General features: G+C 37.2%; 1 protein-coding gene across 9 annotated transcripts in view; it reads left to right on the top strand.

Moving 5' to 3' along the window:
• The window catches only part of LOC137248391 (uncharacterized), a 130,773-nt gene that overhangs the window by 39,798 nt on the left and 77,340 nt on the right, over positions 1–13,635 (top strand). Inside the window, exon 3 of one of the 9 annotated variants that reach the window (XM_067779326.1) lies at positions 2,379–2,405. The exons of the other annotated variants lie outside the window; for them this stretch is intronic. The gene's annotated coding sequence lies outside the window, so the exon portion shown is untranslated. The remainder of the gene's footprint in view (positions 1–2,378; positions 2,406–13,635) is intronic. 9 annotated transcript variants of the gene reach the window in all.

The raw sequence follows: 13,635 nt of genomic DNA, 5'->3' as shown, positions 1-13,635 counted from the left end.
ATGGTAAAATGTCGCGGTTGAATGACGCAGCCCGACGTTTAGATGAGATATTTCGCACATTTTACAATTCGTTAAATGTCCAAAAACACAAGTGGATTGCAGAGTTGCTCGTTTTAAAAGCTTGAAACTGCTGATATTGTGATACACTTGTTGTTTACTCCACTTCACGTGTCCCAATTAAGATTATCATATTTTATACATTTTCTGTCTCAATCCAATGTATCTCATATAACTTGTAGCGATACATTATGAAATTTAAAAAAAGTTTAAAGAAATATATACCCAAATGAATATACACTGAAAGAAAAAAACTGGTAAAATCAAACGAAATACGGGTCAATTCAACCGAAATGTCTGTAAATTTTTATCCATCGCTACAAGATGTTGAATCAACTGCGCACAAATCGTTGATTCGTAATTGACCGTTTTAGTAGTCAAATGAACAAAAAAGTCGTTGCGACAGCTTTGTACAAAAGTACATATGTTGCGGCAGGGAAACGGTCAAAATTCTAAAATCAAAATTCTGAAGCCAAAATTCCGGAATCAAAATTCTGGGTCGACAAAATTCTGGAAGTCAAAATTTTGGGTCGATAAAATTCTGGAAGTCAAAATTCCGGAATCATGGTATGGCGTAGCCGGTGTTGGATCGGCTAAGGGTTATTTTTTTAAAGTGCGGCCGAAGGCCGCCTACGCAAAAGGGTGTACTACGGAGAAGGACATCACCGTGGCAGTAGCCACGGTTATACCACAAACCCGGACTTGGCATGGCATAGCCCAGGGTTATTTTTTATAAGCGCGGCCGAAGGCCGCCTATGCAGAAAGGTGTTCTACGCAAAATGGTGCATGGCGCAGCCGGTGTTGGATCGGCTTTTTCCAGAATATTGACTTCCATAATATTGTTTTCCGGTGTTTCGACTTCCGGATTTATGAATGCAGAATTTCCAAAAAAGCAGAATTTTGACTTCCGGAATTATGAATGCAGAATTTCCAAAAAAGCAGAATTTTGACCCCAAAACCTTATTTCTAAAATTTTTATGTTGCTTTGCCCGGGGTGTGAACCCGGGGTGTTCGGTGTGGTAGGCGGAGCACGATACCATCACACCACGGCGGCCGTCATATACATACGTAAATATGTGCATACATATAGTACACAGCATACATAAGTACAAAGTAGAGAGCGCAGTGAGCGTAAAATTCTCTTTGAAATTTGCTCATGTATTGACTGTTGATCGCTGTTGAAATGAACAGTGAGATCAGTTGTGTTAACAAAAAAATCAGTTAGATTGATTAGGAATCTGTCAATTTTACAGAATTTTGTTAACTTAAGAACGATAATTTCTCTTCTGTTGAAATGACTAAACTAATTTGTTCGCTTGACAAAGAACTCGGTCGAATTAACCATAATTCGATCAGTTTCACCGAATCTCCGTTAAGTCAGGAACAACAGAACCAACTTGTTGATTTTACTAGCACCATTTCTTTCAGTGTATGTACATAAGTATTGATCATTTTCAACTATTTATATAATTTTCTGAAACTTCGGGTTTCTTGTACACTATGCGTTTTCATTCAGGAAAGAACGTTTTGAACTTTTTTTTATATTTTTTTAAATATTTTTTTAATACTAGCAGACCCGGCAGAGGTTGTCCTAACTTTGGTTTTTCTGCATGACATTTAAGAGGTGTTTAGGCTCTTAGTCCCTCTTTCTCTCTCTCTCACTCTTCCTCCGTATCTCCTTCTCCCAGTTCTTCTGTCTCTATCTCTTTAGCTCCCTTTACTCCCTCACTCACCCTATCACCGTATTTCTTCCTCTGTCCCTCCATTTCTCCTTCCCTTGTTTTCACAATTTTTAGAATTGATTAGTCATTGGCGGACCGGTAAACTTTCCAAAATGGCTTAACAGGAACACTCTCTGGGCCTTTTTCACCATTTCATCTAATTCAACATAAAAGTATTAGTGTGCTTTCGCCGCAAGCATGTTTAAACGTTTGGTCCACAGCGAACAAACGCACAAACTGCTGTTTTGTTTAATTTTCAATCGTATGACTCGCTTTTGATTTATAGCTGTGTGATTTTTGAACACATTTCGGCAAATATTTGCTTCAAAGATGCTATATCTCAAAATTTGTTTCAAAGACACCCTATATAAGCATAAATTCAAAACATATTGATTTGAGTTTGAGAATTTATGAAAAAAGGCCTGAGATAGGTCTCTTACACAGAACACTTCTGCCAGTCTTCCAAAACAACTCCTAGCTTTCGCGCAAATGCCCTTTATTTAAAAAAATATTGCAATCACAAAAATTCTAATTAAAATTCCAGGCATGAATTTATGTGCTGACGGTTGCTTAATTTCTGTCATTCTCTATTTTTTACAGATTGCTAGAATTCTAATTTTGCCAGAGGTAAGTTGAGCAACAAAAATAATAACACTGATCGCAAAACCAGTAATTAGTTAGAACAAAACAACAACAAGCAAAGCACTTAGACATGCCATAAAATACGTTATTAGTCGTAAATTGGTTGCGCTAAACTTCCAATCGACAAATTGGCCATTAACCCAATGTCCAACGTTCACGTCGCGCCAACCCTACATAACCTACAATGACGGGCTGCGCATCTCCGATCGACTGTTTAATATGCGGGTTTTGTGATTTCAATTTATTTTAACTTTTTTTATTGGAATTTTGCAAAATATTATTATACTACACAACAACTGAGACAACATGCAGATGGAATGCAAATTAAAAACAAATATATTTGTATGTGTAAAAAACGTAATAAATTTATAATTCAAGGTCGCTATTTTATTTGTAAAACGAAGAATTTAAGATGACGAATTTTGTTGAAAAAGATTTCAGGCAAAATCAAGCGCTGCATTTTAAGTGTTTAATCGATTATACAACCAAATGGGAAACAACTGCAAATTACTAATGAAATATTCCCGAACTGAAAGCAATACTCGTAACGAACAGAATACTGAACATGAGCCAGCAGGCAAAGACTGAATCCTGTAAGAGAACTGGATCGGATTATCTATGGAAAAATATTTGACTCTTTTATATAATATAAGAACTATTTAGGTTCTTGCTAGACCAGACTTCTCCGACCATGCGTAGGATCCCCTAAAGATGGTAGAGAAGGAAGGAAACTTTAGAAACCCTATGCCAACGAACTGGACGAAATTCCAGAAGTTTTTGGCGGACTACATTTTATTTTTTTGCTAATATCTAGACTGTTTTGCGATCACTTCGTATTTGTTTCGGGACTATTTCAGAAATACTTTCGGAAACATTCCAGGACTATTCCTATATAATTTTCAATCATTTCAGGATCACTGAGGAATATTGAAACTATTCTCCGTCATTGCGGGACTGTTCGAGAATAATTTCAGAATAATTTTCGGGATAATTCCTTAATTATTTCTGTATAATTTGCGGGTTGTATTAGTGATCATTTTGCAAACTTTTGGGGATTGTTTTCAGGTAACTTTTGATGCTGTTTTGGCATTGTTTTCAGGACTATTTCAGTACAATTTTTCGACTATTTTAATAATAGTTGGCTGCTAGTTTGATTTAACCCTGTTTAAACTGCAAAATTTTTTAAACTTCCGTTAGAGGACATTGATGACAATTGGTGAGTGATCACAACTATGGGATATGGTGTAGCACTGCTACAACAACAACATGAAAACCGAAGTATTCACTAAAATTTTGGCAATTGTGGCCTCAGGGGGATTACGGATTCACTATAACGACCTCTGTTGTTGCTTAAAGTGGTAAATCATACCGAAGGTGCCACGCAATGGCTCTTTTGGCTCCGTATGGCTCCCTACAACAATATTTTGGCTCCGGCTGGCTCCTAGCAACAATCAAATAAATTTCAGTGAAACACAGAAAATAAAAAGAGCTTTGAAATTCAAATGCCACTCAATTTTCGAACTGGGTTGGTGCCGGTATGCTACGCAATCAAATGAACGGCACGAAAATCGATCAACACTGCTGGCCGGCCGGCGGCACTTGCTAGTGTTTAATTGTACTGTTGTCGTGCGGCTCGGTTATTCTAGTCCCTTGAGCACCCTCGATTCACACCCTTTGCAACACAATAAGGGCTTTAGTTGTGGGTGCTGTTTCACAGTTCAACTTCCTTGTCAGCATTCTTTTAACGGTATGTATCCAATTATTTACCTTAGGGCCTCATTCACACACACCAATGTCAAGGGAAAATTGTATGCTCTCTTTGTGCTCTCCACGACAAAGTAATCTAACAATGAGCTGGTGCTTTTGTGCGGTCAGTTGCACTTTTCTCAAAGGTCCTCTGTACTTTAGAGAAACAATTTCCAATGCACATCCTGCCAAAATTCGTTAGCCTTTTAAGCCATTGCGTGGTAACGATAAAATCCGCATCAGTGTGTCAGCTTTACCTATGCCCTTCTGAGTCGAAATATCTACCCGAGCGTATCAGAGACAATACTGTCTCCCAACATACAAATAACTTTGACCTAATGCGAGATGCTTTCGTGCGGAGCTAAGCTTTCAAAGCAAAATGTTACAAAAAAGATCACGACTTCCGCACGGCTATTAGAGTGAATTATAAACTCATCTATCATATGTTCTTAAGTTAAAGTTTGACTACAACCAAACATTTCTTCCTTAAAAAACTTCCGGAAATTAAAGAAAATATGTATTGCTATTGGCGATTTCAAATTTAAAACCGCAAATGGTTTTATGCTGGGTGCAGAAACCTGTTATGTGCGATAAAAACCGCTAATCTTACTAATAGCGGTAATAAAAACAGTACGACAAGCCATTTCAAAAGTAAATATAAAATTTGCAGTTAAGCATTAGGCATTTGACGGCTCATCCGCCTACTCTCAAGCCTTAACTGGCAGATTATCAGATTTGCTACGAAATATCACAAGTTAGATCAAGGCAATATTTTTTATTTTTTTGTTTTGCTTTGTTGCAAGACTTGCGAGTAGTGCAGTGGTGTGCACACCGTATGCACACAGAGAGGGCTTTTGTGAAATGTTGAATTTCATATGGAGGCATTCTTTACAAAATGGAAAAGTCGATTTTTCGCTATACTTGGAAATGTTTTTATCAATTTAGTGAGATTGATGCCCACCACTGGATTGTATTCCAAAGGCAATGATGCCTTATACAGTTTCTAATAATGTTTGCTGTTACTGTGAATTTGTTGCTGTGTTTTGTGTCGTAACTGTTATCAGTGTTGTATTTTCTATCGGCACATTTTAGCGAGCAACAACAAAGATTCAATCGTGCGCATTTTCATGCAACGCCGTTATTGCACGCAACGCAGCAATAGCATTATGTCGACGTACAGCAGCGAGCACGAAAATAGCAGTGACAATTTCTATAAAATTTTACGAAAATTTCGAACAGTTTTTTTTGGGATTCACTCGACATACGTTGAGGGTGATTGGCTTCGACTAAACCGATGATGCCAGATCAAAATGTATATGAAATGTTATTGGATTTTAATTGGCACCACGCCAGTTTTTAAATCTCATTTCGAGAATTTTCTTTTATATAATTATGTGTAGTATCAATATGTAGCTTGTCGCCACGTTTTCTCACTATCCCGTTATATTCCGTTATGTATATAACCAAAAAATAGTATGGTTTTTAATTGGCACTACGCCAGTTCTTAAATCTCAATATTTCTCCGTTATACACAAATGCTCCGTTATTCACAGTATATCCGTTCAATGATACTCAAACTCCGTTATTTCTCATAAAAAAGTTAATTTTTTGGTTTTTAATTGGCACCACGCCAGTCACAAAGGCCGCAATAATTTGGATTTTTAATCAGTAATATATATTTCAAAGAAATGTGTCACTTCATGTTGGGAGGACAGAAGCTATTCGTAAGACAGGCCCAAGTACGCTCTGCCCATCCCAACCTCACACGTTCACGATTCACGTAGGAATGTTCGAACATTTTGTCTGTGATCTTGTATAGCATGAAGTTTTGTAGCCTATTCCTTTTCAGACTAACAAAGTACAAGTTAGAGGAGGGATTCAAGGGGTTGATAAGCGGAATACAAAGCTTTACAGTTTCAGAGCTTCCGCAACCCAATTATTCCGAATTTTTTCGCAAACGTTTTGAAGAGTGGTGTGCACAGTTTCAGTTACGAATTTCATGAACATATTTTGTTAAATTCTCTAAAATAAAAAAAATAAAAATGAATTTAACTGACAAAACTTCATAAGAAATTCCCACTGCTATTTTTGTGTTCGCTGCTGTAGCAAGTACCGCTATTGTTGTGCGAATGCGTTGCGGTGTTAATCGGCCTATTGTTACGCCGTTCTTATTTTTATTTACATTCACGCGCCTATCCGTTTCGGCTGCAACAGGTTGAAGTGCAGTTTTATAGCGGCAGCATAGCGTTACTTAGACGTACGTGCTGCATGCGATTTGACGCAGCAGCGCACGAAAGTACCGCACACATAATCAAGCGGGAAGCGCAATAACGCGAAAACGTGCGGCCACGTGATTAGAAGGAAGAGATACAAAAACAATCGATTTGACGACAACAACGCAAAGAAAAATGAACGGGCAGTGGCATCAAATGTCGGTCAGTGGACGAGGAAATTCAAATGCGCTGAGATTTTTTGCAAACCAATTTTTGTGCTTTTCGTTTGCTAAAATTTTAGGTATACAATCAACCGCTTACAACGGGAAGTGGTCAGCAACTAACAGTTAACCTGCTTACTGCCACTTTCATTCACTTTCACGCATGCGCTGTCTATAAGTTACAGTCGATCGAGAGCAATGGAAACTCGTGTGGAAATTCATGTAAAAAATGGAAAGCCAGCAACACCGAAAGTGTGTCATTAATTACCGAAAAACCATTTTCAAAACTGGCTTTACTCTGCTTACAAATTCATAAACAAAACTTAACCAAAAACAAAATTCTATATGCAACTACGCACTACACATTTTCGTAACTAAGCAAATGCAGCATACAAAATTGTTGTACGTGCTGACAAAACTGGTAGACCAACTTCTGGAGGCATGCAGTCGAACGAACCCAACAAGCAAGCCAACCAACAACAAAAATCCATCACCGCAACCAACTATCCATCCAAACATCCATCTACCTCAGCCCCTCATAGCGGCTACATGCACACCCTGCACATAGATGTGCAACACCAATTGAGAATAGGTCGGGTGGTTGAGCGGCTTCTAAAGCTTGCCTCAAGCCTTAGTTAAAAGTCAACGACAAGAATCAGTTGATTTTCAATTTTCCTTTCTGCAACAAACTTGCAGTAGCGTCGCGTATGTTGTACCAATCGATGGCACAGGTGATTGCAGCTGCAATTGGCCGTAACAGGTTTCTGACCATAAATGCAGAAACAGGCCAGCGACCAGGAAACGCCACTCCGAAAAAGGCAATAGAAGCGACAGCAGAAGAAAAACAAATGGCTGTCAAAAGGCGGTGAGCAGCGGGGCAAAGCGAAGTTTCCAACGCACGCGTTTTTGCACTTAAAGTGCACCACATGCAGTTTTAGGCAATGCTCAAGCATATGTTTTTTGTTTGTTTATTAAATAAATAAATTTAATGTATTCATTGAAATTAAGAGTTTTTAATTGAAAAACGCACAGTCGTTAAAATCTCTGCTTGTATATTTTAAATCTACTTAGCGCGCAATTTACAAGTTTTTTTTGTTATCTCTTTTCTCATTTTTATTTTTTGTTGTTTTTTTTTTTTAGGTAATGCGATCTTGCATAAATAAGAAAAACTGGTTTTCCTGCTGTTTTCATTCTACAAAGTAACGCTTCACTGCAACAGTAATTTTGTTTGTTTTTGTAATATACACTTAAGCTAAATGTAAATAAATGAATGCCTACATATGCCCAGTAGGTAAAAACACTTAAATCGAATATGAGACAGACGGACGACCTTTTTTCAAGGTCGAAATTTCACATATTTTATTGTCATCATTTGTTGGTTGTTATTGTTGTTCGAACACCTTTTAAGCTTACTAACCCATTTATATTTCTTTCAAGTACACTTTTCTAAATACTCTTGCATCATTTATTGTTGTCTGTTGCTCTGCCTACTGGTTTGTAATGCTGTTTCGCGTTGTTTATAATTATAATGTTTTTTTTTTTTTTTAATTTTTTTTTTATTATTTCATTTGGGCTTTTGTTTAGAGCATGAAATTCCAAAGCTGCCAACAATTCGCTTGTGAACTTTCGCTTTAAAAGCTGCCGACAATGTACTTAAGCGAACAAATCAAACAACAACAAATAACTAATGAAATGTCAAAATTCTCTTTGAAAAAATAATTACTAAAAGGTATTTGTTAAAGGCACCGTGGTGTGATGGTAGCGTGCTCCGCCTACCACACCGTATGCCCTGGGTTCGAACCCCGGGCAAAGCAACATCAAAATTTTAGAAATAAGGTTTTTAAATTAGAAGAAATTTTTTCTAAGCGGGGTCGGCATAAAACATGTAGGTCCTGTCCGGCCAATTTGTAGGGAAAATCAAGAGGAGCACGACGCAAATTGGAAGGGAAGCTCGGCCTTAGATCTCTTCGGAGGTTATCGCGCCTTACATTTATTTTTTTGTTTATTTGTTAAAGGCAGTTTTGTTTTCACATTTGAACACAAGTTTTCTTGTTCGCATACTAAATTCTTTTTTTTTTCGGCCAATAATTGGAACTCTTTTGACTATTTGCTTTTTTTTTTAATTTAAGCCCAAATTAATTAAAATTTTCGTCAAATTGTTTGACTTGGAAATGTTTTAGTATTTTTTTTTTTATTCATTATATATTTAAATTAACCCCTTTGTTACACAATTTTGACCTTCATTACAAAAGTTTAAAAGTGAAGGCGATCCAATTAAAAAAATATATTTTAAGTAAGCTGTGTTTTTATGCCAGGTGTGGCATTATAGCATTCTCAAGTCAAATGATACTTTTTTCAAATCAAATGAAACTATTTTCATTTCAAATTAAACTTTTTTCAACGCAAATGAAACTTTTTTCATTTCAAATTAAACCTTTTTCAACCCAAATGAAACTGTTTCAAATCAAAGGAAACTTTTTCATTTCAAATTAAACTTTTTTCAAACAAAATGAAACTTTTTTCAAATCCAAGGAAATTTTTCATTTCAAAAGTAAACTTTTTTCAAATCAATGATTTTTTTTTTTTTGTATGAGTTAAGCGCGGATTACCCGTATTGCTTTAAATAAATGAAAACATTTATATGAAGCAATTTTATAATTTATTTAATAATTTGGGAAAAATTTAAACAACGTGACATCACGACGGACAAGGCGACAGCTGTTTCGATTATAACTTGTAAATCTCTTCAAAGCCTTTTCTCCCGGGAGTGGGATTTGAACCCGCACTCCTACGATGGTTACCGCTTAACTCTTACAAATAGGCAACATTGGTTAATTCGTTGCAGTTCTATAAAATAGAACAAAAACAGCAACAATACCAGTTTCTTTGAAAATCGCCTTACCAACAAGAGTAACTTTAAGACATAATTACATACGAAGTATGTAGTGTGTAAAAGAATAAAAATGTGCAAAGAAGGCAATTGGGGAAAACTTTACAACAACTAAGGCATGACGTGGCTGAATGCGTTTGCGTTGAAAGGCTCTGAAGAGATTTACAAGGTATAATCGAAAGAGCTGTCGCCTTGTCCGTCCTGATGTCACGCTGTTTAAATTTCTTTTTTATTTCAAATGAAACTTTTTTCATTTCAGATTAAACTTTTTTCAAACGAAATGAAACTTTTTTCAAATCAAATGATTTTTTTTTTCACTTCAAATTAAACCTTTTTCAAGTTAAATTAAACTTTCTTCATTTCATATTAAACTTGTTTTTAAGTAAAATAAAACTTTTTTCACTTCAAATGAAACTATTTTCTGGCTTATGAGATCTACAGGTTTTAAACGGTGCGTTTACATTCAAAAACTATTGTGCTCTTCAAAATGCATTGTGGTAGCATCATATATCGACTTCTGATTGAGATATCACTGCCCCTCGGCAACCGATTCGGAAACGCCCTAGCTCAGAAAAGTTTTAAAAAGCACCCTATTTCAGATTTTGTTGAATACAATAGACTAGGATTAGCAAAGTGGTATTACCTACTTATTTAATTAAGCGCCAAAGCGTTCAAATGGTTTTGGGAGTCCAACAACTTGCACCAGTTGCTTCTTTAATCGTGTTTCACCTGGTCCTTCCTGCAGGGTGGAGGCCTCCCACTTCCGCTACTTGCAGAAAAACCGCTGGACTATGCTGATGTCTGGGTAAAGCATGTTTACGGGAAGAGGTGCGTAAATTTTTCGAATAAGTCTAATATCGAATACTTCCGAGCCGCCTGATGTGATGGTGCCAGTGTCCATGCTTCCCCACCATATTGCAGGACCACTGCAGACAATATAGCAGCTCCGCATCTTTGTTTTTTTTTTAGTTTGGACACTTCTATTAGTTGGTCATCATAGTCGGGTGGGGGAATATTGATTCCATCGCTTTTTTCGGGCTGGTGCTCAGCACAGTGCCTTGATGGTCTATCACTGACCTCGTTTAAGGGGGTAGAGACTCATCTCTCGATAACCCAAGCACTCTCGCTTTCTTGGATCATGTTTCGGGCCAACCTGCGGTTTAATAGACTAAAAATGTCCCACCACTAAAATGATGTTCAGTGGGTACCCAGAGGATACTCGAGCGCAAATTGTCCGTGAGTAATATCATACTTGCGTCGCATGCAAAACAATCTCCCTGGCTATTCTCTGGTGAAAGGCGATGAGAAGCAAGCTTTCTGCACTTGCATGCACTTCTACACACTGCTCCATCCTCCGAGGAGAATGGCTTTAGACCTACCTCTGAAGGAGTATTTAGATGTACCGAATTCAAATTCAATGCCTGTTCGCCCCAAATATACCTAAAATGTTTAATAATTTGCGGAATTTCTGGGGTTTTAAAAGCAAATTCGACGTCAGGTTTAGACTCAGCACGTCGAAATATATATAGGTAGACGAGTCTGATGTACAGATCAGTTTTCCTTATTTACCTACTCCCAAAATTGTCTCTGGTGCGAAGTATTTCCGCATTCATTGCCTTGAGGCAATCGTTCCTGTACGTAACGAGCCGCGACTCAAGTATTGTGGAAGTATCTGGAAAACAAGGGATCTCCTGCTACACAAATAGTTCCTTTAAAAGTATGCAACATTTCCTAACTTTCACTTTCATCAAATTCTAATAGCATTTTAATAAAACTGTTGGTCTAGTTTGGTTTACTTTGGCATTTGTGAACTTTTCTGTTATTGGTTTAGAAATTCCATCGGCGAATATTTATATTGGATTGTACCTGGAAAAGCGCCAGTTTAAAACTTTAACTCCCTTGCATTTTGACTTGATTTATTGTCTACTCTTTCGGATAGACAATAAAAAATTAATCCTCCATTAGTTGTTGAAATATAAATAATTACAAAGAAATTCCTTAAAGAAGAAAATAAATTTCGTAGCAAAGCTTGGGCAAGACACACTCACACACACCCACACACACACACGCACACATAAAATACTGGCCCTGCAACTAAATCACAGTTAAAAGTGCAGTTACATGCAGCTGTCACTTGTCACTTTTGGATTTTTTTTTAAGTGGACATTTTTTTATCTGGCAAATCCACTCACATGTATCTTTCTTTATAAGTATGTATGTATGTATGTTTATGTAGAGCGCATGCCAAACACTAAATTGCACAAAATATATTTCAAATTGTTGTGTTTGTTGCGTTACACTAAATCAACTTTTATCAGCAATTTGTTGCTTTTGTTGCCCAACTGCAGTTGACAAGTTTATCGCTTTGCCGCAATCACTGTGATTCGCTTCCTTTTCAAACCGAGCTTGTGATTCTAAAAAAACGCAAACAACAATAATAAAAACATTCAAAAAACAAAATAAAGGCAAAACATACACGGCGCCACATTGTGAGAAGCTGTTAGGCGCATTTGTTGCATGCCACCCAAAATGCACGGCACATCAAACAAAACAAAAACAAAAAAATTACACAAAAAACAAGTAAGGAAGGCTAAGTTCGGGTGTAACCGAACATTACATACTCAGTTGAGAGCTATGGAGACAAAATAAGGGAAAATCACCATGTAGGAAAATGAACCCAGGGTAACCCTGGAATGTGTTGTTTGTACAATATGGGTATCAAATGAAAGATGTTAATAATCAAAGTATTTCACTAATAACATTTCTACTTCTACCTGTACATTGGTATCTACAATTTCTACTTCTACACTTGCATTTAATACGCAACCACTCGTGTCAAATACTCTCACTATCAATAACGATAATACTCCTACAAATACATCAGCAGCAACTAAGGTAAAGTCTATTGCCAACTCCAAGCAGAGAAGAAATATGAAAAATTCAAGCAATCCGTCGACTGCCACTAACATTGAGTTATCAAATACTAGCACCGTGCCCTCTTCTTCTTCCGCTACATCATACGCCAATGCTGCTGCCAGCGCTCTTAATAAATCACCTCTGCCATCAAATGCCCACATTACAGTGAAGCCTAGCATAAATGCACCAAAAGAAACAGTCGTGTATTCATCAGTAGTTAGTGGCAATAACAATAATGCTGAGTTAGATGTCTTTGTACCATACAAGTGGATTCATTTATCTTCATTCAAGCCTTCAGTTACAGAGGAGAAAATTGTCAAATACATATCTGAACACATTAAAATCGATGCCTCTGCTTTGGCTTGTTTTAAGTTGGTGAGGCGGGATGCTGACATCAACTCCTTGGTCAGGGTTTCTTTTAAAGTGCGCGTGCTATCAGCTGATTATAACAAGCTATTCGACGCTGCTTTGTGGCCCTCTAACGTCACTGTAAAGCCTTTTCGTTTTTTCCAAAAAACGGAGGAAACCAAATAGTGTCGTAGGGTTACCTAGTGATATGTATTGCAACACTTATGACATCCCAAACTTCGTCTCGGGTGCATCTCTGAGAGTCTACTTTCAAAATGTTGGCGGCATGCGCACCAAATCTAAAGACTTTCTTTTAGCTACGTCTCGTTTGGACTACGACGTATACGTCATCGTTGAAACGTGGCTCAACGAAGACTTCTTTGATGAAGAGTACTTTGACCCTAAGTTATTCCTAACCTTCCGTAAAGACAGAGACTTCGCGAACACCGGTCTTTCTTTTGACCGGTGGTGGTGTCCTAATTGCAGTTAACAGAAACCTGCATTCATTAAAGTTTCAACTACATAATCAGGATACGCGGCTCGTGTTAGCTGTGTGTCTGTGTTTCCAGTTCGTCTGGCTCTACTTTCATTTGTTGCTCGTATATACCGCCCAATAGTGGTGATTGCTTATATAATGGTCATGTGGAGAACATCGTTAATTTATGCGAAACTCATACTGATGCCAACTTCTGTATACTTGGAGACTTCAATCTACCAGATATTGTCTGGTCAGATTTTCAATATAATGGAATTTTGACACATACCAATGTCACGCGTTCTAATAAAATTAGCCTCATAGATAATACCTTAAGTTGTAATTTGATTCAAATCAATAATTTATTTAATACTCTCTCGAGGTTACTTGATCTTATATTCGTCGA

This window comes from Eurosta solidaginis, chromosome 4 (genome assembly GCF_040869045.1).
Source record: "Eurosta solidaginis isolate ZX-2024a chromosome 4, ASM4086904v1, whole genome shotgun sequence".
NCBI lineage: Eukaryota > Metazoa > Arthropoda > Insecta > Diptera > Tephritidae > Eurosta > Eurosta solidaginis.
This window is presented reverse-complemented; position numbering and strand designations above follow the sequence as displayed.